Raw genomic sequence first — 26,743 nt, 5'->3', positions numbered from 1 at the left:
CAAAGTAAAATATTGAAATCTCATTTTAAAAACTAACAAGTCAAAAGGCAAACAACACACAAGGAGAAAAATATTTGTATTACAAATAATACATAAAGGGCTAATTTTTATAATATACTAAGAGCTCTCACAAATAAATAAGAAAAATATCAACAACCCAATAGAAATATAAGCCCAGGATACAAACTCTTCACAGAAATTCAAATGATTAATAAATTTATGAAAAGATATTCAGACTCTCTCACATTACAAAAAATACAAACTAAACAATGAGAAACCAATTTTCACTTGCCAGGAAGAAAGTTTCAGTTTTCATTTAATACTTCTGTACTAAATTTTCTTAGTATTGTTTGTCTTAATTTATTATAAACTTTTTTTTTTTTTTTTTTTCCGTACGCGGGCCTCTCACTGTTGTGGCCTCTCCCGTTGCGGGGCACAGGCTCTGGACGCGCAGGCTCAGCGGCCATGGCTCACGGGCCCAGCCACTCCACGGCATGTGGGATCTTCCCGGACCGGGGCACGAACCCGTGTCCCCTGCATCGGCAGGCGGAGTCTCAACCACTGCGCCACCAGGGAAGCCCTATTATAAATTTTTTAAAAAACACTCAACATCTGCCACATTGTAGAAAATTTTTTTTAAATTCGGAAAACTTCACATTTGTGAAGATTTTAAAAAGAGTTTAGGGCTTCCCTGGTGGTGCAGTGGTTGAGAGTCCGCCTGCCGATGCAGGGGACGCAGGTTCGTGCCCCGGTCCAGGAAGATCCGACATGCCACAGTGCGGCTGCGCCCGTGAGCCATGGCCGCTGAATCTGCGCGTCCGGAGCCTGTGCTCTGCAATGGGAGAGGCCACAACAGTGAGAGGCCTGCGTACGGCAAAAAAAAAAAAAAAAGAGTTTAACTGAAAAATTCACTTCAGTTAATTACTGTATTTTCTCTACAAGAAAAAAAGTTGTTATAATATCCACAAAATACATGTCTGATTTTTCTCAAAAATATTATATTACATGTCTGATCTTTCTCAAAAATATACATTTAAGGGGCTTGCCTGGTGGCACAGTGGTTAAGAATACGCCTGCCAAACCCCTGCCAAACAGGGGTTTGAGCCCTGGTCTGGGAAGATCCCACATGCCACAGAGCCACTAAGCCCGTGCACCACAACTACTGAGCCTGCGCTCTAGAGCCCACGAGCCACAACTGCTGAAGCCCATGCACGTAGAACCCGTGCACCGGAACAAGAGAAGCCCCCACTCACTGCAACTAAAGAAAGCCCATGCACAGCAATGAAGACCCAATGCAGACAATAAATTAATTAATTAATAATTTAAAAAATAATAATATAATACATTTAAGAGAGGGATTACCTTTCTTTAATCCTTCATATCACCAAACATAATACAGGACAAAAACTGACAAACATGGAGAAAAAAAATGGAGACATAAGGGGAGAGAAGACAAACAGATATTGGATTCAAGTTTAGTCTCATTAAATAGCACCACCTCTGGAAAGCACAAGATTTCAAAATACACACACATATCCTCTGCCAGTAAGCCCTACCATAGCCAGTCTCTAATTTCATTTATAGGGCTGTTGAGACTTTTTAAATGACTTCCATTAAAATATTTTCTTTGAAACAAACTATAAAATCAGACCCTATGTACACTCTTTTATGCAATCATTGATTTTGGTAGGGTAGAGGAATTCAAGAGAGGAAACACAATCAATATAGCTACCTGGAGGCTACCAATCTAGATATTCATTATAAAATAACTAAGAATCATTTTAGTTCAAACTACCACTACATATCTTTTCATTCAACAAATACGTACCAAATCAGGCTCTGGGCTAGGACCCACTGTTCTCAGTGAGCACATATTATACTAAACTAGACTGAGGCTCTTAGGTCCCTAAGGTTCCCTTTTCTAGATTTGATATATAGATCTTGCATGGAAAATAATGTCCTACTGCCAATGTGTGGGCTAAAAATTTGATCTGTAATTGTTTAATTCTCTTCTGGACCAGAGTTTCTCAACCCCTGTCCTAGTCACATTTTGTACCAGATCATTCTTTGTAGTGGGGTGTTATCCTGTGCATAGCAGCATCCCTGGCCTCTACCCACTAGATGCCAAAAGTACCCTCCCAGTTGTGACAATGAAAAACATCTCCAGACATTGTCAAATGTCCCCTAGAGTGCAAAACCACATCTCTACCCCAACCCCCACTGAGAACTACTATTCTATAGACCACCAAAATCATTTGAGAAACTTTTGTTTTTAAATTCAGATTCTGCAACTTCACACCCTCTAGGATAGATATAACCAAAAGACAGATTAAGTGTTGACGAGAATATGGAGAAACATGAAGCCTCATATGTTGTTAAAGGGACTGAAAAATGGTACAGACACTTTGGAAAACCAATATAGCAGCTCCCCAGAAGGTTACACCTAGAGTTACCATTTGATCCAGCAATTCCACCCCTAAGCACATACCCAAGAAAAATTAAAACAAATGTCCACACAAAAGCGTGTACTCAAATGTTCACAGTAGCATAATTCATAACAGCCAAAAAGTACAAACAACCCTAATGTCCATCAACTTATGAATGTATAAACAAAATGCAGTATATTCATACAATATTATGTGTCCATAAAAAGGAATGAAGTACTGATACATGCTATAATACAGACGAACCTTAAAAACATTATGCTAAATGAAAGAGGCCAGTCACAAAAGACTACATGTTGTATGATTCTATTTATATGGAACATCTAGAATAGGCGTATCTATAGAGATAGAAAGTAGATTAGTGGTTGCCCAGGGCTGGGGCCCAGGGGTTGGGGGGTAGATAGAGGAATTAAGGGGGTAATGGCTAAGAGGGGCAGGGGTTTTGTACGGTCTAACAAAACCTTCTAAAATCGATTGTGGTGATAAATACACAACTCTGAAAATACTAAAAACCACTGAAATGTACACTTTCAATGGCTGAATTGTAAGGTATGTGAATTATATCTCAATAAAGCTATTTTTAAAAATTCAGATTCTAGACTCCACCTCAGATCTAATAAATGAGAATAAAAGGCAGAAAGCCAAAACTATTTTAGAAGACCCTCCAGGTGATCCCAATGAAGCTGGTGTGGGACATTTGGGGTTCACTACCAGATAGTGATGAACATCCCAAACCACAAGCTGCAGAGACTGGCAAAGAGGAAACAGCTTGCTGAGCACTTCTCAATGGTAAACTGCTTGTAAAAGAATATGAAAACTAGTAACTTGGTAACTTTTTTTCCTTTTTCTAAATTAAAATTTTTTTTCATAGCATTACTTATCCCTTTCGGAAAGGAAAAAGTAAATAAATATGATTATTAAGTTTTAAAAATATGATCAATAACATCTCAATTTCATGTCTAATTAATGACTCCATGTTACGTTGAAAGATTGCTTGCTAAACAAATTATGACATATGCACCTTCATATTTCAAGAAATAGAAACTAAAACAACTCTATATAATTACATACTTCTACATCTATGCTCATTTGTAAAGTGATTTTATAATTATTAGTTTCAGTTTGACATACAGTGCAACTATTCACATGATACTAAGAAAAAGATTATACAAAGTGGAAGAAAATGAAAGAGTAATAATTTTTAATTAGATCTGCTACATGAACCTGGACATCTAATACTAAAAATTCCAATCTATGAAATTTAAACTTCCCAATAAATCCAAACATCTGGAATTATACTGCACAGCAATTAGAAAAAGTTGCACTATGGAAAATGATTTAAATCATTCTGGCTTATGTTTTGCAAACTCCAGCAGAAAAATAATGCTAGGGTTCACTGAAACAAACACTGCTGGTATCTCCTATTTCCTCCAAGAAAAAACAAGAAAGCCATTATTATCTCTGATTTTCTCCTGAAAAGTATAATGACCCCTCTTATGACATAATGGAAAATATGAACAAGAATTTTAATCAAAATAGCATTTATAAAGACATATGGATACTTTTAAACTTTAAAATCTAAATACCTACCCATACACCCATAGTTTCTGAAACTAATGGCTAAATCTGGTTTACTTCAGACTCCCTTTTGTAAAAAAGCAATGTCTAAACAGTGAGATTCATGTGAAACAGTACATCCTTTATTTGTACAGGAACTCTCTCTCAGGTACTTAACCTAGCAGAGTAATACATACGGATCACCTCCTGAATATGATTACATTACAACTTAATTGATACCACAAAAAATGGCATTATACATAAGTATTTACTGACAAGGAATGATGCTTATAATAGTTAAGTGGGAAGTTCTTAAATAGTATAAACAATTCATATTTTAGCAAGAAAAATATGCATGCATATTCACAGAAAACAGCTGAAAGAATATATGTCAAAATATTGTTATTCTTTTATAATTTTTGTATGTTCTAAATTTTGTACACTAAATATATATTCTCATAAACAGAAAAATAAATATCATTTTAAAAACTTTTCTGCTTTTATGAAAATAGAGATCTACTTTTTCCTCTTCCTTCCACTAGGTACAACTAAAAACGCTGGACATTATACATACATAAAAAAACATTAAGACTCTGAAAGGTGGAGAGAATAAGTTAGAATGGCAAGGGACCTTGGAAACCTAAGAAACAAAAGGGGCGAGTTCCCTGGGTTTCCTTTTTGCCTTATAGATCTCAATATTGGAAATGACGAGCCTGGCAACCTAGAAACACCTAAGAGTACAGACAAGAAAAACTCCAACGAAAGCCTGCTCACTTTAGCCAAAGGACCAGGAAAGGCGCAGCTTAGCAAGACAGAAAACTTTTAGACAATAAACATTTTACTCCAGCCAAACACCACAGAAAACACAGTGGGTCCAACACCACCCATACAGTAAAGGCCAAACCCTCACCAGGCTGGAATGAGGCACCCAACACCCTCTCCAGGGTGGAGTAAGAGGCCAAGGAGGGAAGCCAGGACTTCACCCCTGCAGTCGGCAAAGGCACCGCAGTGTCAGTGAAGACCACTTGCAGAGCCTGTAATACCACCATATTATATCAATGTAAATGGCGTTTCTCTAAAAACTAAACATGCAACTACCATATGACCCAGCAATTACACTCTCAGGCAAACTGCCAAACTGTTTTCCAGAGGAGCTGTACCATTTACTGTTAACTGTTTCTATGTCAATACCCTGGTTGTTATATGGTTTTGCAAAATACTACCACAGCAGGGAAACTGGACAAAGGGTACAAGGGATCTCTCTGTATTGTTTTCTTACAACTGCATATGTAACTACAATTACCTCCAAGTTAAAAGTTTAATTAAAAAACAGAATTTAAAAATTATATAAGAAACTACTATTGATACTATGTATAAAGTAGATAACTAATGAGATCCTACCGTATAGCACAGGGAACTCTACTCAGTGCTCTGCAGTGACCTAAATGGGAAGGAAATCCAAAAAAGAAAGGATATATGTATATGTATAGCTGATTCGTTTTGCTGTACAGTACAAACTAATACAACATTGTAAAGTAACTATACTCCAATAAAAATTAATTTTTTAAAAAAACTGACAAATATACTAAATATTTGGGCTTCTTAAGGCAGGACTTACATAGTCTTATAGCCATAGCACCTAAACTGAACCTAGAACATATCAGACACTCAAGAAACACTTATTGGGGAGTTCCCTGGTGACCTAGTGGATTAGGATTCTGAGCCTTCACCACCGTGGCCTAGGTTCAATCCCTGGTCATGGAACTGAGATCCCACAAACTGCACGGCACGGCCAAAGAAAAAAAGGAAAGAAAAAAAAAGAAAAGAAACACTTATTGAATTAGATTGAATAATATAAGCAACATTTCAAAAATAAGATGCTTAAGAAACCTAACAGTTCCATTTCATTGGCTTTAAACAAAACAACCTTAAAACAAGTGCCAAAAAAAAAAAGTCTCTTTCAAGAAAATAAAGTATCCTGGAACTTTTCCACAAAGAGAACAGTGACTCAAACTTAGACTACAATGAGCTAGAAAGATACTACCTCATCATTTTAGTCAATTTATTGCTGGCTTGTTAGGGAAAATAAAAACAAAGAAGAAGAAAGAGAAAGAAAGCTTGCAGGGCTTAAAAGTACCATGTATGTCCACCCCAATGCTCATAGCAACACTATTTAAAATAGCCAAAGGACTTCCCTGGTGGTCCAGTGGGTAACACGCCATGCTCCCAATGCAGGGGTCCTGGGTTCGATCCTTGGTCGGGGAACTAGATCCCATACACATGCTGCAACTAAGAAGCCCGCTGCCACTACTAAGACCTGGAGCAGCCAAATTAAAAAAAAAAAAAAAACAGCCAAGACATGGAAGCAACCTAAACGTCCATCGACAGATGAATGGATAAAGTAGATGCGGTACATATATACAATGGAATATTACTCAGCCATAAGAAAAAGAATGAAATAATGTTATTTGCAGCAACATGGATGGACCTAGAGATTATCATACTAAGTGAAATAAGTCAGAAAGACAAATACCATATGATATCATTTATATGTGGAATTTAAAATATGATGCAGGGCTTCCCTGGTGGTGCAGTGGTTAAGAATCTGCCTGCCAATGCAGGGGAGACGGGTTCGAACCCTGGTCCAGGAAGATCCCACATGCCGCGGAGCAACTAAGTCCATGCGTCACAACTACTGAGCCTGCGCTATAGAGCCCGCAAGCCACAACTACTGAGCCTGCGTGCTGCAACTACTGAAGCCCGCACACCTAGAGCCCATGCTCTGAAACATGAGAAGCCACCGCAATGAGAAGCCTGCGCACCGCAAGGAAGAGTAGCCCCCGCTCGTCACAACTAGAGAAAGCCCGCGTGCAGCAATGAAGATCCAACACAGCCAAAAATAAATAAAATAAATAAACTTTAAAAATAATATATGATACAAATGAACTTATTTACGAAACAGAAACAGACTCACAGAGATAGAAAACAAACTTATGGTTACCAAAGGGGAAAGGGGGTAGGGGAGAGAACAATTAGGAGTTTGGGATTAGCAGATACAAAGAACTATATATAAAACAGATCAACAACAAGATCCTACTGTGTAGCACAGGGGAACTATATTCAATATCCTGTTTAAACCATAATGGAAAAGAATATGAAAATGAATATATATATATAACTAAATCACTTTGCTATACACTAGAGACTAACATAACACTGTAAATCAACTATACTTCAATAAAAATAAAATATAAACGTAAATTGAAAAAAAGAGTACCACATATGAAATTTGAAATTACCATATAGCAGAGATTCTTTAGAAACCAAGAAGCACACATAAATACTATGTATACCCACCCACCTTCAAATGTCCTTAGGCCAAAAATCTTATTCTACTCGCCTAACTCTTCGTCAGTATGTCTGATTTTAACTGGGTCTGGCTAAATGGGATTTATCTTGAACAGCATGTCTTTAAGATTAACTGTCACAATTGGTGACCATCTCCTTTTACCCGACAAAACCATCATTCAATAACAAGACAGTCTCTTATTCTACCAGAAAGACCCAATCAATTCATTAATGAAAGGAAAAAAATGTATACAGGGACCTGTGTTGTCACTTCACTTAAAACCAATAAAACAGCCATCTTTTCTGACATAAGTTCCCCTGCATGGACACCTGATCTGAAAATAAAGGTGCAGCATCAGCAACCTTCATGATTAGTAATGAAAGTGAAAGTAGAGTTAACAGCCAATTAACAGACTTCATCACTGAATAATGCAAGTAAAAGTACAGGGTTACAGCCAAAACTACATAAACTAAGTTGATAATGATAAAAACTACCCAGGATATCAACTTTAGAATAACGGCCAACCATCCTTACTTTGATTCTTTATGGTCCACTAAATCTATGGACATATGAAGCCTTAATTATTTCAGAATTAAACTACTCTTGAATATCTCTCTCAAACCTCTGGTCTTTAAAATCCCAATCATACAGCTTTTTTTCTTTTTTCCCCCAATCATATAGTTTTTAATATACACAGGTTCAGGAAGTGTCAGTTTACAGCAGAACTCTGCAGTAAACAATAAACAGTTCCATCACCAAAAGGTACCTGGGTCACATCCCAACTAGTACAAACTCAGGCATTCATAACATTACTAATCCATTTCCTTTGGAATGTTATGTAACACAAGGCAAGTCATTATGCTGACCTTTCTTGCCTACTAAAAAGTCTTAACAGTTATGCTCCTGAATGCTGCAGAAACTGCAACAGAACAATGTCCTAGAGAACCCATCAAAACTAAGGAAGATTAGGGAATCCCCTGGAGGTCCAGTAGTTAGGACTTTGCGCTTTCCTGCCGCGGGCCCAGGTTCAATCCCTGGTTGGGGAACTAAGATCCCACAAGCCGTGCAGCACAGCCAAAGAAATTTTAAAAATAAATAAAAATAAAATTAAAACTTCTGATTTGCAAAATTTGCTGTTAAGAAAATGAAAAGATAAGCTACATACTGGGAGAAAATATTTGCAAATCACAAATCTGATAAAGGACTGGTACCCAAAATATACAAAAAACTCTTAAAACTCAACAATGAAAAATGAACAGGGCTTCCCTGGTGGTGCAGAGGTTAAGAATCCACCAGCCGGGCTTCCCTGGTTGCGCAGTGGTTGAGAGTCCGCCTGCCGATGCAGGGGACACGGGTTTGTGCCCCGGTCCGGGAAGATCCCACATGCCGCGGAGAGGCTGGGCCTGTGAGCCATGGCCGCTAAGCCTGCGCGTCTGGAGCCTGTGCTCCGCCGCGGGAGAGGCCACAGCAGTGAGAGGCCCGCGTACCGCAAAAATAAATAAATAATCCACCTGCCAATGCAGGGGACACAGGTTCGATACCTGCTCCAGGAAGATCCCACATGCCACAGAGCAACCAGCCAGTGCGCCACAACTACTGAGCCTGCGCTCTAGAGCCCGTGAGCCACAACTACTGAAGCCCATGTGCCACAACTACTGAAGCCCAGGCACCTAAAGCCCGTGCTCCACAAAAGAGAAGCTGCCTCAATGAGAAGCCTGTGCACTGCAACAAAGAGTAGCCCCCGCTCGCCGCAACTAGAGAAAGCCCACGTGCAGCAACGAAGACCCAATGCAGCCAAAAATAAATATATAAATAAATAAATTTATAATTTTTTTTTTTTTTTTTTTTTTTTTACGGTATGCAGGCCTCTCACTGTTGTGGCCTCTCCCGTTGCGCAGCACAGGCTCCGGACGCGCAGGCTCAGCGGCTATGGCTCACGGGCCCAGCCTCTCCGCGGCATGTGGGATCTTCCCGGACCGGGGCACAAACCCGCATCCCCTGCATCGGCAGGTGGACTCTCAACCACTGCGCCACTAGGGAAGCCCTATAAAAATTTTTTGAACAAATAGATTTTTTTAAATGGGCAAAAGACCTGAACAGACACCTCACAAGAGAAGAAACATAATGACAAATAAGAGTATGAAAAGATGCTCAACATCATGTCATTACGGAACTGCAAATTAAAACAACAAGATAGCACCAAATATCTATTAGAAAGGCCAAAATCCAAAACACTGACAACATCAAATGCCGACTAGGATGTGGAGCAACAGGAACTTTCATTCATTGCTAATGGGAATATTAAATGGTACAGCCACTTTGGAAGACAATTTGGCAGCTTCTTACAAAACATAGTCTTACCATCCAATTCAGCAATCATGGTCTCTGGTATTTACCCAAATGAGTTGAAAACTTACGTCCATGCAGAAACCTGCCCGTTAGTGTTTAGGGCAGCTTTATTCATAATCGTCAAAACTTGAAAGCAACCAAGATATTCTTCAATAGGTGAATTTGGTTCCTCAGAATCAGAATCTCCATTATAACCATATCCTCTATATATACACAATAAAATCTGAGAAGCCCTAATCTAGAGCTTCAGTTCAAGGGCCAAGCAGAGCAAGGGAGACAGAAATCAGGGCCCTCCCAAGGTTAAGTCTTATAAAGAGACATCCCACTTTACCTCTCAAGGTGAACCAGATTTAAACCAAGACCCAATTTTCCACAACCCCAGGGGACACAAAGAAGCCTGCAGTAGTGGCAAAAGAACAAAAAATTCCTGAGAAATTATTGCCACAGAATATCCCTTATGTGCACTGGCACCCAAAGTTCTCATAATCTGGATACGCCAAGTACCCTCAAATTGTACATAGTTTTAGGTAATCAACTACTAGGATTGCCACAGAATACTTGACAGAAACGAACACCAAGAGTAACTTCCCAACAGTAACAGTGTAAGCCAAAAGATAATGGAATGACAAATCCAATATGAAAGAAAATATAAGCAAACATACAATTCTATACCCAGAAAAAGTACTTTTCAAGGGTGAGAGCAAAACAGACATATGCATACATAGAAGGTGTTAGATTCTCAAAGGGATCTGTACTCAATAATATTAAAAACCACTTACAAAGACCTTGAAGGTGATTCAAGCTAACCACCTTCTCAGTATCTCTAGACCACGACGCAGGCTCTGCTCTAACATTAGTAGTCAAAGGAAACTCACTATCTTCTAAGGAAGTTCCATTCCACTTTTCTCCTTAACTTGACTTGATGGTTCTGTTCTGCCAAAGCAACAAAATACTAAATCTAATACCTCTTCCACTTGCCAGATCTTGATATATTTGAAAATAGCTGCCCCCACCTATTTCTTCTCCAAAGGAAATAGCTCTAACTCCTTAAATAGTACCTCAAATCATTTGATGTCTACTTTCATCACAAGCCAGACTGTCTTCTTCTGGATAGGCTCTAGATCATCCATGTCTCTGAAAATGTGGTTCTTAAAACCGAACACAATACCTAAGGTATGGTGTATTACACTCCTCTCTAAGGGTCCTTATACTTTTAATCCTAAGAATCTATAATCTTTATGCTTCTGATTGCCTGAATAATACCATCTCTTCATTACCACCTCAAGGCCAAGAAAGAAGCATTTGAAGAACTGTTTTAAAGAATAGTATATTTAACTGTATGATATCACTTATATGTGGAATCCAAAAAATACAACAGACTAGTGAATATAACAAAAAAGCAGACTCACAGATATAGAGAACAAACTAGTGGTTACCAGTGTGGAGAGGGAAGGGGGGAGGGGCCAGATGGGGTAGTGGATTAAGTGGTACAAACTATTACATATGAAATAAGTTACGGGACTTCCCTGGTGGCACAGTGGTTAAGAATCCGCCTGCCAGTGCAGGAAATCCGGGTTCAAGCCCTGGTCCGGGAAGATCCCACATGCTGCAGAGCAACTAAGCCTGTGCGCCACAACCGCTGAGCCTGTGCTCTAGAGCCCGTGAGCCACAACTACTGAGCCCATGTGCCACAACTACTGAAGCCCATGCACCTAGAGCCGGTGCTCCGCAACAGGAGAAGCCACCGCAATGAGAAGCCCGCACACGCAACGAAGACCTAACGCAGCCATAAATAAATAAATAAATAGATAGATAAAAATAAGCTACAAGGATATATTGTACAACACAGGGAATACAGCCAATATCTTATAGTAACTATAAATGGACTATAAGCTTTAAAAATTGTGGGAAAAAAATGTTTAACAACATAGCAAAAAAAAAAAAAAGGAAATTCCCTGGCAGTCCAGTGGTTAGGACTCGGTGCTTTCACTGCTGTGGCCCGGGGGTTCGGGGGTTCAATCCCTGGCCAGGAACTAAGAGCCCTCAAGCCAAAAACAAACAAACAAAACAAAACAAAAAAACAAAGAAATAAAATTAAAATGAAAAAATCACCTGCAGCACTTATCACAGTGCTATGCACAAAGAAGATAACAGAAGTACCTGTAGTATTAAGCTGAACATAGTAAAAAGAATGCTAGAGATTAAACTTCAAGTCCTGACTCAGCTACAAATGTGGCATGTGACCTCAAAGAAGACAATTATTCTGGGCCTCAAAGTGGTTTCATGAGTCCATGAATTTCATGTTTCACAGCCAATTTACTATATATATGATAAAAACGAAACTTAGAGACAATGCAATTTCCATTGAAAACACCAATACACCACCAATTCCATATCCACCAAGACTATACTTTGTCATGGACCACTAGGCAATATCTCACTAGCATTTTAAAGGGTACTTTCCCATTCACATATCTCTTAATTCTCACAACCACCTTGTGAGATAGACTAGTTGAAAGGCACCCCTATTCCTGACTGATGAACTGGCTTGTTTGCCCCTGAGGCATTTCAGCAAGCCTCAGCTACAGTATGCATATAAAATTGTTCAGAATACCCTTCAAACATTTCTTTTGTCTCCGTTATTAATGTTACCCCGATTTTAGTTTGCTAAAGAACAGCTGTCTGGGTAGCCTGCTGACATTCACTTTAAATTATACCCAACCCAAAGAATCACGCTAAAATGGACAGTGATTGAGTACTAGGCAACCAGCTATTGCAGAGAAACTCATTCTTAGTGATCCAATCTTACCCTTGATTATTAGGTATATTAGTATGCAATACTTTTTCTGTCACCGTTTAAAAAAAAGACAGATGTGATTAAAACAGTGAGATTTTTTCCTATTTAACCTATTAAATTAGCAATTTTTAATGTATAATTTTTTTAATGATAAAATTTTCTTAATGATAATTCTCAGTGCTACCAAGGGTATGATGAAATGGGCATTGGTAAGAATGTACAATTTTCCAGAAAGCAATTTTGCAAAATGTATCAAAAGCCTTAAATTTACACACTGCCTGACTCAGTAATTAAATATATATTTAAGAATCTAGGGGCTTCCCTGGTGGCGCAGTGGTTGAGAGTCTGCCTGCCGATGCAGGGGACATGGGTTTGTGCCCTGGTACGGGAAGATCCCGCATGCCGCGGAGCGGCTGGGCCCGTGAGCCATGGCTGCTGAGCCTGCGCGTCCGGAGCCTGTACTCCACAACGGGAGCGGCCACAACAGTGAGAGGGCCGCGTACCGCAAAAAAAAAAAAAAAAAAATCTAGGGCTTCCCTGGTGGCGCAGTGGTTAAGAATCTGCCTGCCAATGCAGGGGACATGGGCTCGAGCCTTAGTCTGGGAAGATCCCACATGCCGCGGAGCAACTAAGCCCATGCGCCACAACTACTGAGCCTGCGCTCTAAAGCCCGCGAGCTACAACTACTGAAGCCCGTGAGCCACAACTACTGAAGCCCACGTGCCTAGAGCCTGTGCTCCACAAGAGAAGCCACTGCAATGAGAAGCCCACACACCACAAGGAAGAGTAGCCCCCGCTCATCACAACTAGAGAAAGCCCGCACGCAACAACAAAGACCCAAAGCAGCCAAAAATAATAAATAAAATAAATGAATTTGATAAAAAAAAAAATCTATCATAATTTTTTTTTTTTGACCATACTGTGCAGCTTACAGGATCTGAGTTCCCCGACCAGATATTGAACCAGGGCCCTCCGCAGTGACAGCGTGGAGTCTTAACCACTGGACCACCAGGGAATTCCCCCAAGGATGCTTTTTTTAAAAGAATTTCTTGGGAGTTCCCTGGCGATCCAGTGGTTAAGACTCTGAGATCCCACTAAAGGGGGTTTGGGTTCAATCCCTGGTCAGGGAACTAAGATTCCACGTGCCAGGCAGCATGGCCAAAAAAAAAAAATTTCTTCATGTCTGGTAATGAAAGGTAGACAAAACAATAACAAAAGAACAGGGGACTTCCCTGGTGGTCCAATGGCTAAGACTCCAATATCGGAGGCCCAGGCTCGATCCCTGGTCAGGGAACTAGATCCCACATGCATGCCGCAACTAAGAGTTTGCATGACACAACTAAGGAGCCCATGGACCACAACTGAGAAGCCCACCTGCCACAACTAAGGAGCCCACATGCCACAACTAAGGAGCCCACATGCCACAACTAAGGAGCCTGCCTGCCACAACTAAGACCCGGTGCAACCAAATAAGTAAATAATTTTTTAATTAAAAAAAATAGAGTAATAAAGTCAGAAGTAAGGAGAAAATAAAGCATGAAGTTTTATTTCTAATTACCTACTACTAGGATCTGATCTTGGCATTCTCTAGGTGAATATTTTCTTAATCTATTCAAGGAAAAATAAAGAAAGAACAGATCAAAGTTATAGACATAGAAAGGATAACAAAGGCAAAGGATAACAGAATCAGGATTCCCCTTTGGAACAATGGACAGAAATCAGGAGTTACAGAAGGAATACAGGAGTGTAAAAAAGTCCAACACATAAATTCAAAAAACCAACCAGGGGCTTCCCTGGTGGTGCAGTGGTTAAGAATCCACCTGCCAGTGCAGGGAACACGGGTTTGAGCCCTGGGCCAGAAGATCCCACATGCCGCGGAGCAACTAAGCCCATGCGCCACAACTACTGAGCCTGCGCTCTAGAGCCCACAAGCCACAACTACTGAGCCCGCGTGCCACAACTACTGAAGCCCACACGCCTAGAGCCCGTGCTCGGCAACAAGAGAAGCCACCGCAACGAGAAGTCAGCACACCGCAACAAGTAGCCCCCCCTCACCACAACTAGAGAAAGCCCACGTGCAGCAACGAAGACCCAACACAGCCAAAAATAAATTAATTAATTAATTTTAAAAAACCAAACAAACAACCAACTGAGGACAAAGACTTGGGTTAATAGCAGTTCTAGAGAAAAAAAGACCTACAGGTGATCTTACTACCAGACAAGTAAAAACTAACACTGAAAAGTGGATATTGAAAGAAAAAAGAACCTAATTTATTCTAAAGCAACATTGATGGAAACTAAGCTCCCCAAGGGCAGGGATCATTTTAAATTCCTTAATCACTTTACTTTCAGGGCCTAATACAGTAGTATCTGGATCAGAACATACGTGACAAACTGACAAACTGTAGCATGTCCAGAGGATGATGCCCACACAGTAAAAAGTTTAGAAAGCACATTTCAGAAGAGGTGGCTAGAAGGAAAAAACTGTTTAGTCTGGAAAATAAAAAATTTAAGTGGGACAAAATAACTGTAACTAAATAGCTGTAAAGTGGAGATTGGAGCTACAAGGAATAATTGTAGACAGCAAAATTAGAACCAGTGAATAAAAACTGCAGGGAGGCAGCTCTGAGATAATTATCAAGGAAGTCTTTCTAAAATGACAAATTTGCAAACCTGGAATTGATAGCCACCAGCTGTGAAGTCCCTGTCTAGGGGAATACTTCCTAAAAGAGAGGACTGGATGAATCACTTATACTGTGTGAAAAACTGCACTAGATTATCTCTAAGATCTCTACCAAGTCTATGATTCTACAAGTAGGAAGAAGTCCAGTAAAGTAATTATTTTTGCTCTCAACACTGCCAAAGTTTTAAAAAAAACCTAAAACCCAGGAATTTCTTTAATTAAAAGGAACAATCCCACCAAGAAGGGATAAAGGTTGACCTGTTGGTCAAGATACTTGATATGAAGAGACTGCTTTGCTTGAGATTAAGCTTTTCATTGGGAGTGAGAATAGGTCACCAATTCCAGCTACAGTCACTCACTTCCTGTTTGGCCAGGGGCAAATGACTTCACCTCTCCACTGGAACTGAAAAATAGTAATTTAAAATACCAATATTACAGGAATATAATTTAAATTAGTTAACTGCAAAATACTTTAGAATTTACCTTATGTGACAATTAAAACTGCATTTTCCACCTGAAACTAACATAATATTGTAAATCAGTTACACTCCACTATAAAATAAAATTTAAATTAAAAAAAAGAAATACTAAAAAAAAACCTTGCAGTTTCCTACTTTACACATACACTACGGTTGAACTATTAAGTAAATCTATTATAAATAATAAGAACCAAGTTTCTCACTGACAGAGAAAGAAATTACAAATAAGCAAGGAGGTGAATGCTAGAATGAACCCTGTGGTGCTGGATTAGAGTCAGAAGAGACCAGTATGAATCCATGATTATATTTATATACAGATAGATACAGAAACAGATCTGTGTAGGGAATTCCCTGGTGGTCCAGTGGTTAGGACTCTCTGCCCTTTCACTGTTGAGGGCGCAGGTTCAATCCCTGGTCGGGGGAACTAAGATCCTGCAAGCTGCGACGCGTGTCCAAAACAAAACAAAACAGGTATGTGTATACCTGGGTCAGTATACATACATATATTTCCCAGCTCTGTTCCCTAAGAGTGCCAAGAAGCAGTGATATCCCAGTAGCAATGAGTACACCCAGTTCATTTAGAAACCAGACCTTGGTTCCTAAATATTTTTCTGCAATAAAAGAAACCAGAGCTCCTTCAAGAAATGGTTGGTTCTAGGGCCAGGGCTGGGGAAATAAAGATGAGACTGGGGCTTCCCTGGTGGCGCAGTGGTTGAGAGTCCGCCTGCTGATGCAGGGGACGCGGGTTCGTGCCCTGGCCCGGGAAGATCCCACATGCCGCAGAGCGGCTGGGCCCGTGAGCCATGGCTGCTGAGCCTGTGCGTCCGGAGCCTGTGCTCCACAACGGGAGAGGCCACAACAGTGAGAGGCCCGCGTACAGCCAAAAAAAAAAAAAAAAGATGAGACTAGAGCATCTTGCAGCACCAGAAAGTAAAAATGTGATCCAAAAAAAAAGCGGGGGGGGGGGGGGGCTCATGTCAAAAGAACATAGGTGGCAAATGGCCAAAGCTATAAGAATTTATGCAACAAAATATAGTACTGGATTACAATCCAAAGGGAGAAAAATGTTCATGAATCCATACTGATATAAATGATTAAATAAATAAATGGGGGAAAGGCACAAATCTTCCTTACAGAAGAATTCCAAATAATAAATGTAGGAGGAATGAGGGAAACAAAATCACCACTAGAATAACACAATAATAATTGCTGCTGCAGGCAAGTTTCACTGCCGAATGCTAAAATTAATGGATGAAACTTTAAGAAAGAAAATCAGATCTTTGCTTAGCCTCACAAAGATATTTACTAATTACTGTGGGTGGTTTTAACTTATGCTCACAAATTCTTTGATACTCATCCCTTCAGGAGGTGGAGCTTAAATTCCCTTGCCCTGGAGTGTGGCTTTACTCAGTGACTCATTTCTAGCTTTTAACAAATGAAGTAAGGAAACGGAAAAAGAGTCACTTTATTGAAAGCTGGCAGCCACACGACCTTCAATCAAGCTACCAAAGTTAACGTCAGTAATAAGTCGTGTTGATATCAGATATCCTCTGATACGAAATATGATGGGACAAGAAGGGCATACTATCTCTCTGGTAATCTTCCCTAAAATGCCTAACCTCACTCAGGCTAATCAAGAGAAAACAGAAAATGCAAATTCAGGAACACTCTACGAATGACCACTATTCTTCAAAAGTGTCAAGCATCAAAGCAAGGAGAAACCAAGAAACTGTCACTGGTTGGGAGAAACTAAGGAACCATGACATCTTAAGTGCAATGTGGTATCCTGGATTGAATCCTGTAACACAAAAAGAGTATCAGTGTGGAAAAACTGGGGAAATCAGAGGAAAGTCTGTAAGTTAGTTGATAACGTTAAACTAATGTTGCTTTCTTAGGGCTTCTCTGGTGGCGCAGTGGTTAAGAATCTGCCTGCCAACGCAGAGGACACGGGTTCGAGCCCTGGTCCGGGAAGATCCCACATGCCGCGGAGCAACTAGGCCCATGCGCCACAACTACTGAGCCTGCGCTCTGGAGCCCACAAGCCACAACTACTGAGTCCATGTGCCACAACTACTGAAGGCCGCGCGCCTAGAGCCCGTGCTCCGCAACAGGAGAGGCCACCGCGATGAGAAGCCTGCGCACCGCAACAAAGAGTAGCCCCTGCTCACCGCAACTAGAGAAAGCCTGCGCGCAGCAACAAAGACACCCAACGCAACCAAAAATAAATAAATACATTTTTTAAAAAAAAAGGGCTTCCCTGGTGGCGCAGTGGTTGAGAGTTCGCCTGCCGATGCAGGGAACACGGGTTTGTTCCCCGGTCTGGGAAGATCCCACATGCCGCGGAGCGGCTGGGCCCGTGAGCCATGGCCACTGAGCCTGCGCATCCGGAGCCTGTGCTCCGCAACGGGAGAGGCCACAACAGTGAGAGGCCCGCGCACAGCAAGAAAAAAAAAAAAAAACAACTAATGTTGATTTCTTAATTTTGATAAATGTATGATGATTATATAAGATGTTACCATTAAGGGAAGCTGAATGAAGAGTATACAGAAATTGTGTACTATCTTTACAACTCTTCTGTAATCTAAAATTATCTCAAAATAAAAGGTTTTTTTAAATTGCATTTTACCTTGTAAAATTGGGGAGAGTGAGGAAAGGTTATAAATACATTTCAAACGATTCTTAAATGCAAACTAACAAAATGGATTTTACGGGGCTTCCCTGGTGGCGCAGTGGTTAAGAATCCACCTGCCGGGCTTCCCTGATGGCACAGTGGTTAAGAATCCGCCTGCCTAATGCAGGGGACACGGGTTCGAGCCCTGGTCCGGGAAGATCCCACATGCCGCGAAGCAACTGAGCCCGCCTGCGCACCACAACTGCTGAGCCTGCGCTCTAGAGCCTGCAAGTCACGGTTACTGAGCCTGCGAGCCTAGAGCCAGTGTTCCGCAACAAGAGAGGCCACCGCAATGAGAGGCCCGCGCACCGCAGGAAAGGGTGGCCCCCGCTCGCTGCAACTAGAGAAAGCCTGCGCACAGCAACCAAGACCCAACACAGCCAAAAATAAAAAATAAATTAAAAAAAAAAAAAAAAGAATCCGCCTGCCAATGCAGGAGACATGGGTTCGAGCCCCGGTCCGGGAAGATCCCACATGCCACAGAGCAACTAAGTCTGTGCACCACAACTACTGAGCCTATGCTCTAGAGCCCACGAGCCACAACTACTGAAGCCCACATGCCACAACTACTGAAGGCTGCATGCCTAGAGCCTATGCTCTGCAACAAGAGAAGCCACCGCAATGAGAGGCTGACGCACCGCAACGAAGAGTAGCCTCCGCCCTCTGCAACTAGAGAAAGCCCACGCACAGCACCAGATGCGGCCAAAAATTATTTATTTATTTATTTTTAATGGGTTTTACGATGAGAAGATTAACTTTTCAACCTGTAAGGAATCACAAAAGTACATTCGGTTGACTTTCAAGCTTAAAATTTTAATGACATACAAAGTAATTCCCCTAAGGTCTGCGTTGAGAAATTAGCCTACAATGCTCTAAGAAGACAGTGTGTACAAACCCCTCATATATATGTTTGCTCTATCCCCTTTCTTGACCCTAACTATCCTCAGCATACTCACTCCTAGCAATAAGGCCACAGTAACCTGGTTCTAAGAGTGCCATTTAGAAGGACAAAGTGAAATCAGTTGATATCTACTCGGTTTCCTTTTCACATTGAGCAAGTCAAATGAACTACACCAAGATGACTTCAAAATGTTCCTCTCAGATTTTCTCGCTTTTTAAAGAAAAATAAAACCTACATATCAACGACTGATGCTTAATATTTAAAAAGGAGGAGGAGAAGGAGGAGGAGGAAAATAGCGATGTCAAAAATTTGAAGTATCAACAGCAAAAGTTTATGCAGCCAAAGGATGGACCACCAAATTCAGAAACAAGATTAGGAGAAAGAACAAGACCCTAAGATCAATAGGAACCATATCTCTAAAACTAAGCAACCTATCTTGATGTAGGTAGGAGGTTCAAACCACACAAGGGAACACTCATTCCCACCCCCACCCTACAACCAAAATTAAAACTGCAAGCAAGTATCTTTCCTTGTTCTCAAGCCATTTTGAAAAAGTATGACAAACTTGTCCTACTCTCCCCTGAAAGCCAATTAATTAATAAAAGTTTTCATACCCTCTAAAAAATAAAGCTTAGGCATAAGACAGGTGTTTCCTTCACTGTCAGCAAACAATGGAAAATGACTTTTTTAATATGTAATATAAACTTATTTATAAATTTGGGAATTTTAACTCAAGTAAGTATATGCTGGTATGACAAATATATGAAGAGTTGACTTAAAAAACTGAGACAGTGGGGAAATGTGTGAGAATCTCCCCAGCACTGTCCAACATAAATATTCCATAAGTTACAGAAAAAAACCCAAAGAAACTTTTTGGCCAACCCAATAGGAGTTTGCATAGTGGAGAAAGAAGGCAGACCCACTAGGCTTCTGTGACTTGATTAAAACATCCCCTAAGAACATACAATGCCCTTAGTTTCAATTCTATAATCAACTGCATCCTTATTACTGATTTGGCTGCCCAGAAACAAAGGAGGTACCCTGGCCAGTGGATAATTAATTCCCATGTGCATATGGCACTTAAAACTTTGGACATAAATAATTTTTTTAATTTTTAAATATTTATTTATTTTGGCTGCACTGGGTGTTCACTGCGGCACGCAGGACCTTCATTGCGGCATGTGGACTCTTAGTTGTGGCATGCATGCATGCAGAATCTAGTTCCCCAACCAGGGATTGAACCTGGCCCCCTGCATTGGGAGCACAGTCTTACCCATGGACCACCAGGGAAGTCCCTGACGTAAATAAACTTATATTTGGCTTATCAGTCTCCAGTGAGATTACTCTGCATGAATAAATTCTTAAGTGCTTGAATCACCCATGTGAACCAAAAATGTCCAGTTTCTGAAATGTCCAGTTTCTGAACTACTGTGGGAGTCAGAGGGACATTGGTGTGGATGCCACTTTATCTGTGTGACCTTGATTCCTGTCAGTCTCAATTTCCTCATCTGTAAATAAACACCAACAACTAGTGCCTGGAAGATGGCAAGTGCTCAAAAAGTGATAGCTTTATTATATTTAAGGCAAATTTGAAAGGAAGTGTATAATTGAGGTAAAAACATTTCATTTAAAAAGCAGCAGTATGGGACTTCCCTGGTGGCCCAGTGGTTAAGAATCCGCCTGCCAATGCCAGGGACACGGGTTCGAGCCCTGGTCTGGGAAGATCTCACATGCTGGGGAGCAACTAAGCCCATGCACCACAACTACTGAGCCTGCGCTCTAGAGCCCGCGAGCCACAACTACTGAAGCCCGCACACCTAGAGCCCGTGCTCCACAACAAGAGAAGCCACTGCAACGAGAAGCCTGCGCACCGCCACGAAGAGTGGTTCCCGCTCGTTGCAACTAGAGAAAGCCCGTACGCAGCAACAAAGACCCAACACAGCCAAAAATAAATAAATAAATTCTTAAAAAAAAAAAAAACAGCGGTATGGACCATCAAACCACATCAATTTAAAACACATCCCTTGACAAGAGATGTCCCATGCAAGAGAGTTGAGAAGCGCAGTTAAAATGCTACAAGTAAAGTACCCCCTGTACTGTACAGATGGAGTCTCTTGCTTAGCAACTCTAGTGTTGTCTACCAAACACCCAGCCCATAATAGTTAGAGCATGACAACTGTTCACTCTAAATCCATGTGCTCAGCTTAGATTCAGAACTGATTTATAAAAATAGCTGCTGCTGCCGCTCTTTGAATCTCTTTGAGCTGATGACTGGACAGTGTTACCCTATAGGCCTAGAGCAGCTGTATTCCCTCACCACACCCATTTCTCTGTCTGCCCAGTCGAGCTGACGGCACCCCCACCCCACCCCACCCCCATCTCTGCAGCATACTATTCTCCCTCTTCCCGGGCTGAGTGAGCAAATTACAAGCACAAATATCCCCTGATGCAATGCCACAACCATCCCTGGGAAAGAGCAGAGGCAGTTGCCAAAAGCGCAGCAGCAGGAAAATGGGCGGGAGACACACACACACGCAGAGCAAGAAACACTGCAATCCTAGGGAGCCAGGGAGAGGGAATCGAGAGGCCCTGGGGAGCAATACTGTAACTGGACCGAGGAGGGTGAGGAGAAAAGGGGGTTCCCAGGAGAAAGCTGGGTAACACTAACCATCCCGAGAAGCACGTTTCACTCTGGGTCTGGGTCCTTAAACACAGACCTAAGCGTAATCACTGTCTCCTCCCCAAAGCAGCAAATGCATTTAATTTACCCATTCCTGGATGGAAGGAAAACCCTAACATCCCCCGCCACCCCCACCCCCCCACAGGGTAATTTCACCGAAGAGCTCAAGCAACATACCAGCGGAGAACCTGGTCCATGTGCTAAATCACAATCTCTGTTCTGGGTAACATTTCCAACTGCCCCCGAGGTGCCTGTCCTATCCTCGCATCCCCACCCTTTACAGCAAGCGACCCCTGCGCACTCCCACAGCCAGAAACATGCTTAGTCCCCAAACAGTGCTAGGGCCACGCACGCAGGAAGAGCCCTGCCTGGGGCCCCGTTCTCCCGACCACCCTCCAGCCCCTCCCGTAACCCCTGACCCTGCACACTCTCTAAGGCTCGCCTCAGTCCCACCTCAACTGACCCCCCAAAGCCTCACGGGACAACCTTTGAGTTCTACGTCCTCGAGCCCCACCGGGGCCTGACCCTGCACCCTCTCTAAGGCTCGCCTCAGCCCCACTTCAACTGACCCCCCAAACCTCACGGGACAACCTTTGAGTTCTCCTATGTCCCCGAGCCCCACCCAGGGCCCCAGGCTGCAGCCGACCCTCGCTCCCCAGGCTCAGCCCCATCCCTCGCCCAAGGCGTGCCTCTCGGCCCCACCGCTCCAGACCCCAGCAGCTTGACCTCTCAGCCCGCCCCGCCCGGCGAGTCTCCGGATCACGCCTCGAAGACTTGGAATATCACGCCCGCAGGCCCCCCGCCCGGCCGCCCCCGCGTCCCGAAGCCGGCGGCCACCGCCCTTCCCCGCTTCGGGAGGGCCTGGTGGGGTCCCGGGCGGCCGCGGGGCGAGGCTCGGGCAGTCCCGGGGGCAGTGGGGAGGCCACCCCTCTGACGGGGCCCCGCCTGCCGCTGCACCTACCCGCCGCCGCTGCGCCGGAGCCTGAGCCGGAGCCGGAGGGAGCCGGGAGATGGCCGAGAGCAGCCGGGAGGAGCCGGGAGCCAGCGAGCGAGCCCGAGGGGCGGGACGCAGGGAGAGGCCGCTTCCTCGTCGCCCTCTTGAGGGCCGGCGCGAGGGAGGGACGCCGCCACCGCCTATTCCGCGGGCGCCGCGTCTCCTGCCAATAAGCGCGGTGAGGGGGCGGGCGGACGACAGCGGCGGACCAATAGGCGCCGGCCCCGCCGCCTCGACCCCGCCGGGGTAGCGGCCAAGCGGAGGGCCGTTGGGGGCGAGGTACGCATGGGGGCTTCAGACGCCCGCCTCCCGCCCGCCTGCTGCCGCCAGAGCGGCGGGAGGACAGACCGGCCTACTCCGCTGCTCTGTGCATTGATCGTCGCTTCCTTTTAGAACTTGGTGCCTGGAGCGGGGAGGATGTGAGCGGTGGGGCACACGCGGCCGGGCCTGTGGCTCTATGACGTAACCTGGGAGGGGCGCGGGGCGGGGCCTGGGGCGCTGGCCAGCTGGCCAGCTGGGCGCTGGAAAGAACCCTAGCGGGATGAGGACGCAGCTGGGGGGCCTCTCCTGGGCTGCTCTGCCACCAGCCACAAGTGAAGTGGCTGTTCCAAGTTGAGATACTTCATAAGTGTAGAATACACACCGAATTTCCGAGACTTAAAAATATATATAAAATAGCTCATTCATAATCATTGATTACAATTTGGGTCATTACAAAATTGATTGCAGGTTTGAATATCTTTGGTTAAATAAAATATATTTTAAAACAATTTCATGTTTCTTTTTTACTACTTTTTAAATGTAACTACTGGAGGGACTTCCCTGGTGGCGCAGTGGTTAAGAATCCGCCTGCCAATGCAGGGGACACGGGTTCAATCCCTGCAGAGCAACTAAGCCCGCGAGCCACCACGACTGAGCCCACGTGCCACAACTACTGAAGCCCGCGGGCCTAGAGCCCGTGCCCTGCAACAAGAGAAGCCACCAAAAATGAGAAGCCCGCACACCGCAACAAAGAGTAGCCCCTGCTTGCTGCAACTAGAGAAAGCCCGCGCGCAGCAACAAAGACCCAATACAGCCAAATAAAGAAATTAAAAAAATAAAATGTAACTACCAGCAAAAGTAGAATTACTGTTTGGTTCACATTGCATTTCTGCTGGGTAACGCTGGTCCGGAAGTTAAAAGTGATAGCTGACACTGTATTGAATGCTCACTATATTCCGCGCATTCTCTAAGTATGTGATACCTAATAACTCATTTAAATGATCACAACAATCCTATATAGTTGGTATTCATGTTCTTATTATCATTTTACAGATGAGAAAACAAACAGAACTTTAGTGACTTACCTAACTGGTGGTTGCTAGAGAGGAGGAGGGTGAGGAGTTGGGCAAAATAGGTGAAGGGGGTTAAGAGGTACAAACTTCTAATTATAAGTAAGTCACAGAGATGTAATATACAGCATGAGGAATATAGTTGATAATACTAAATACTGTAATAATTTTGTATGGTGGAAGATGGTTACTAGACATTGTGGTGATCATTTTGTAATGTATTTAAATGTTGAATCACTGGGAATTCTCTGGTGGTCCAGTGGTTAGGACTCTACACTTTCACTGCTGAGGACGCGGGTTCAATCCCTGGTCGGGGAACTAAGATCCCACAAGCGTTGGGGTGCTGCCAAAAATAAATTAATAAATAAATATCGACTCACTATGTTGTACACTTGAAACTAACATTATATTGCATATCAACTATACTTAAAATTAAATAAATTAAAGGATAAGTGGAAAAGGGATAGCACTGCGAATTTGGAGCCCTGGAAAGGACTTTAAGCCAATCACAGAAAACTGAAATGACTGATCTGGATCACACACCAATTAATAAGACAGGTGTCTTGGCCCAAACCCAGAGATTTCCCCCTCTCTCACCTTACCCAGACTCCAAAGTAGGAGAACTACCATTGCAAGCCTGAATTCATTCATCCAACAGATGTTGACTGAGTACCTGCACATCAGGAAGGGTCACACAGTGAAGGGCACATGTACAAAGATAAAAAAGATTAGGTTTCCTCTCTCGTGAAATTAGCATTACTTCACACCAAAGCCCACTGAAGAAAAGCACACAGGTGGGAGCTAAAAAAGTTACTTTGCTCCTTCTCCCTGCTGCCTGGAATAAACAGCCCCTAGGCCTATCCCAGGCTTTATGAATAGAATTGGCTTTGAAATCCTTAGAAGACAGATGGCTAGGAAGATTCAAAAGTGTTGGAATCCTCCACTTCTTCCTTAATGTAACAGAGTCACCATGTTCTGTGTATCCCAAGCTAGACAACCATCTCAGTTATTCCCTTCCTTCTCCCTTCTCAGGCCTACCAGATGCTCCTTCTGCCTCAGAAACATCTCCATCAACATGGATGCTGCTCCCTGTTCTCTTTCCTGTATACTGCCACGGCTACTTCCAAGTCCTCTGCCAAGCTTGACAACCTTCTGGACACCCCCCCTCCAATTCATATACACCCTCCTGCACCCCTTATATACCTCTCTATTAACAGTACTCACCACATATGTGGTAATTATTTGTGTAAACATAGATCTGCCCTAATTGTTTCTCAAGGTATAGGTACTTTCTGTTTGCCCACCTGCAATAGGAAAGAACTTTCCCTTCAGTTCCAGGGTACCCAGGATAAAACACAGAGCCCCAGGGAATTCCCTGGCCATCCAGTGGTTAGGACTCTGAGGTTCCACTGCTGGAGGCTGGGGATTCCATCCCTGGTTGGGGAACTAAGATCCTGCAAGCCACATGGAATGGCCAAAAAAACAAAAAAACAAAACGTAGATTCCCAGCATCTCAGAGTTGGAAGGGAATCTTAGCAAACATTTAGTCCCATGTCTAAGGATATATTCTTGAAGCTCCAGAAGTTCACAAGAAGACATTTTAGAGTTATCCAATATATTTATTATCCATGAAAATCATGCTTTATATTTATTCATCCAATTTTTTTTTTAAGGCAGAGCCAGGTGGCACGTGGGCATGTGGGATCTTAGTTACCCAACCAAGGATCGAACCCAGCCCCCTGCATTGGAAGTGTGGCGTCTGAACCACTGGACCTCCAGGGAAGGCCCTATTCATCCAAATTTTGATCAAAATTTTGGCCAGGACACAAACATGGGCAGAGTCCAATGGCTTACCATAGAGCCTTCCCTCTAGTTTTAACCTAAACTACTTCAGTAGCTTTCCTTTGCATTACAATCCTGAAAATGGCTTCCAAGATCCTGTGCAATGATGCTGTCTCTGTTACCCCTCATCGTCTGCCTTGTTTCTCAATATGTCCAGCATTATCTGCCTTCTTTGTTTCCTGAACTTTCCCCTCTCAGGACCTTCCTCAGGCTGTTTTCTCTACCTATTCTGATTTGTAGGTAATATGAATTTCTGCATAGAAAATTAGGGAAGATCTACAAACTATTAGAATTAATAAGAATTCAGCAAGGTTACTGGATACAAAGTTAACATACAAAAAGGAATAGCATTCCTAAATACCAATAATCATCAATTACAAAATGGGATAGAAAAAAATCTCATTCATCACAGTGAAACAATAAAATTGTTATGGAACCTAGGAATAAACCTAACAACAGAATTGTAAGACCCCGATAGAAAAATGTTATAAAACTTTATAACTTTTAGAAGAAAATATAGGGAGATATCTTGATGTTCTCAAGGTAGGAATTTCTGGCTGAAATTTCTTGGTACCAACACTTGTCAGATAAATACACAATTTTTACATACCAGTTTTTATCATAATTTATGATGTTTATGTTAGAATTCCATGAGGAGAGGGAAAT

The 26,743-nt window shown here is 42.6% G+C and overlaps 1 protein-coding gene across 11 annotated transcripts in view; it reads right to left on the bottom strand.

Moving 5' to 3' along the window:
• MAP4 (microtubule associated protein 4) overlaps positions 1-23,004 on the bottom strand; it is a 167,897-nt gene extending 144,893 nt beyond the window's left edge. For all 11 annotated transcript variants that reach the window (XM_060307198.2, XM_060307203.2, XM_060307197.2 and 8 more), the window contains exon 1: positions 22,872-23,004. The gene's annotated coding sequence lies outside the window, so the exon portion shown is untranslated. The remainder of the gene's footprint in view (positions 1-22,871) is intronic.
• Between the last annotated feature and the right edge of the window lie 3,739 nt (positions 23,005-26,743).

The sequence above is a fragment of the Globicephala melas genome, chromosome 11 (assembly GCF_963455315.2).
Source record: "Globicephala melas chromosome 11, mGloMel1.2, whole genome shotgun sequence".
In the NCBI taxonomy this organism is placed as follows: Eukaryota; Metazoa; Chordata; class Mammalia; order Artiodactyla; family Delphinidae; genus Globicephala; species Globicephala melas.
This window is presented reverse-complemented; position numbering and strand designations above follow the sequence as displayed.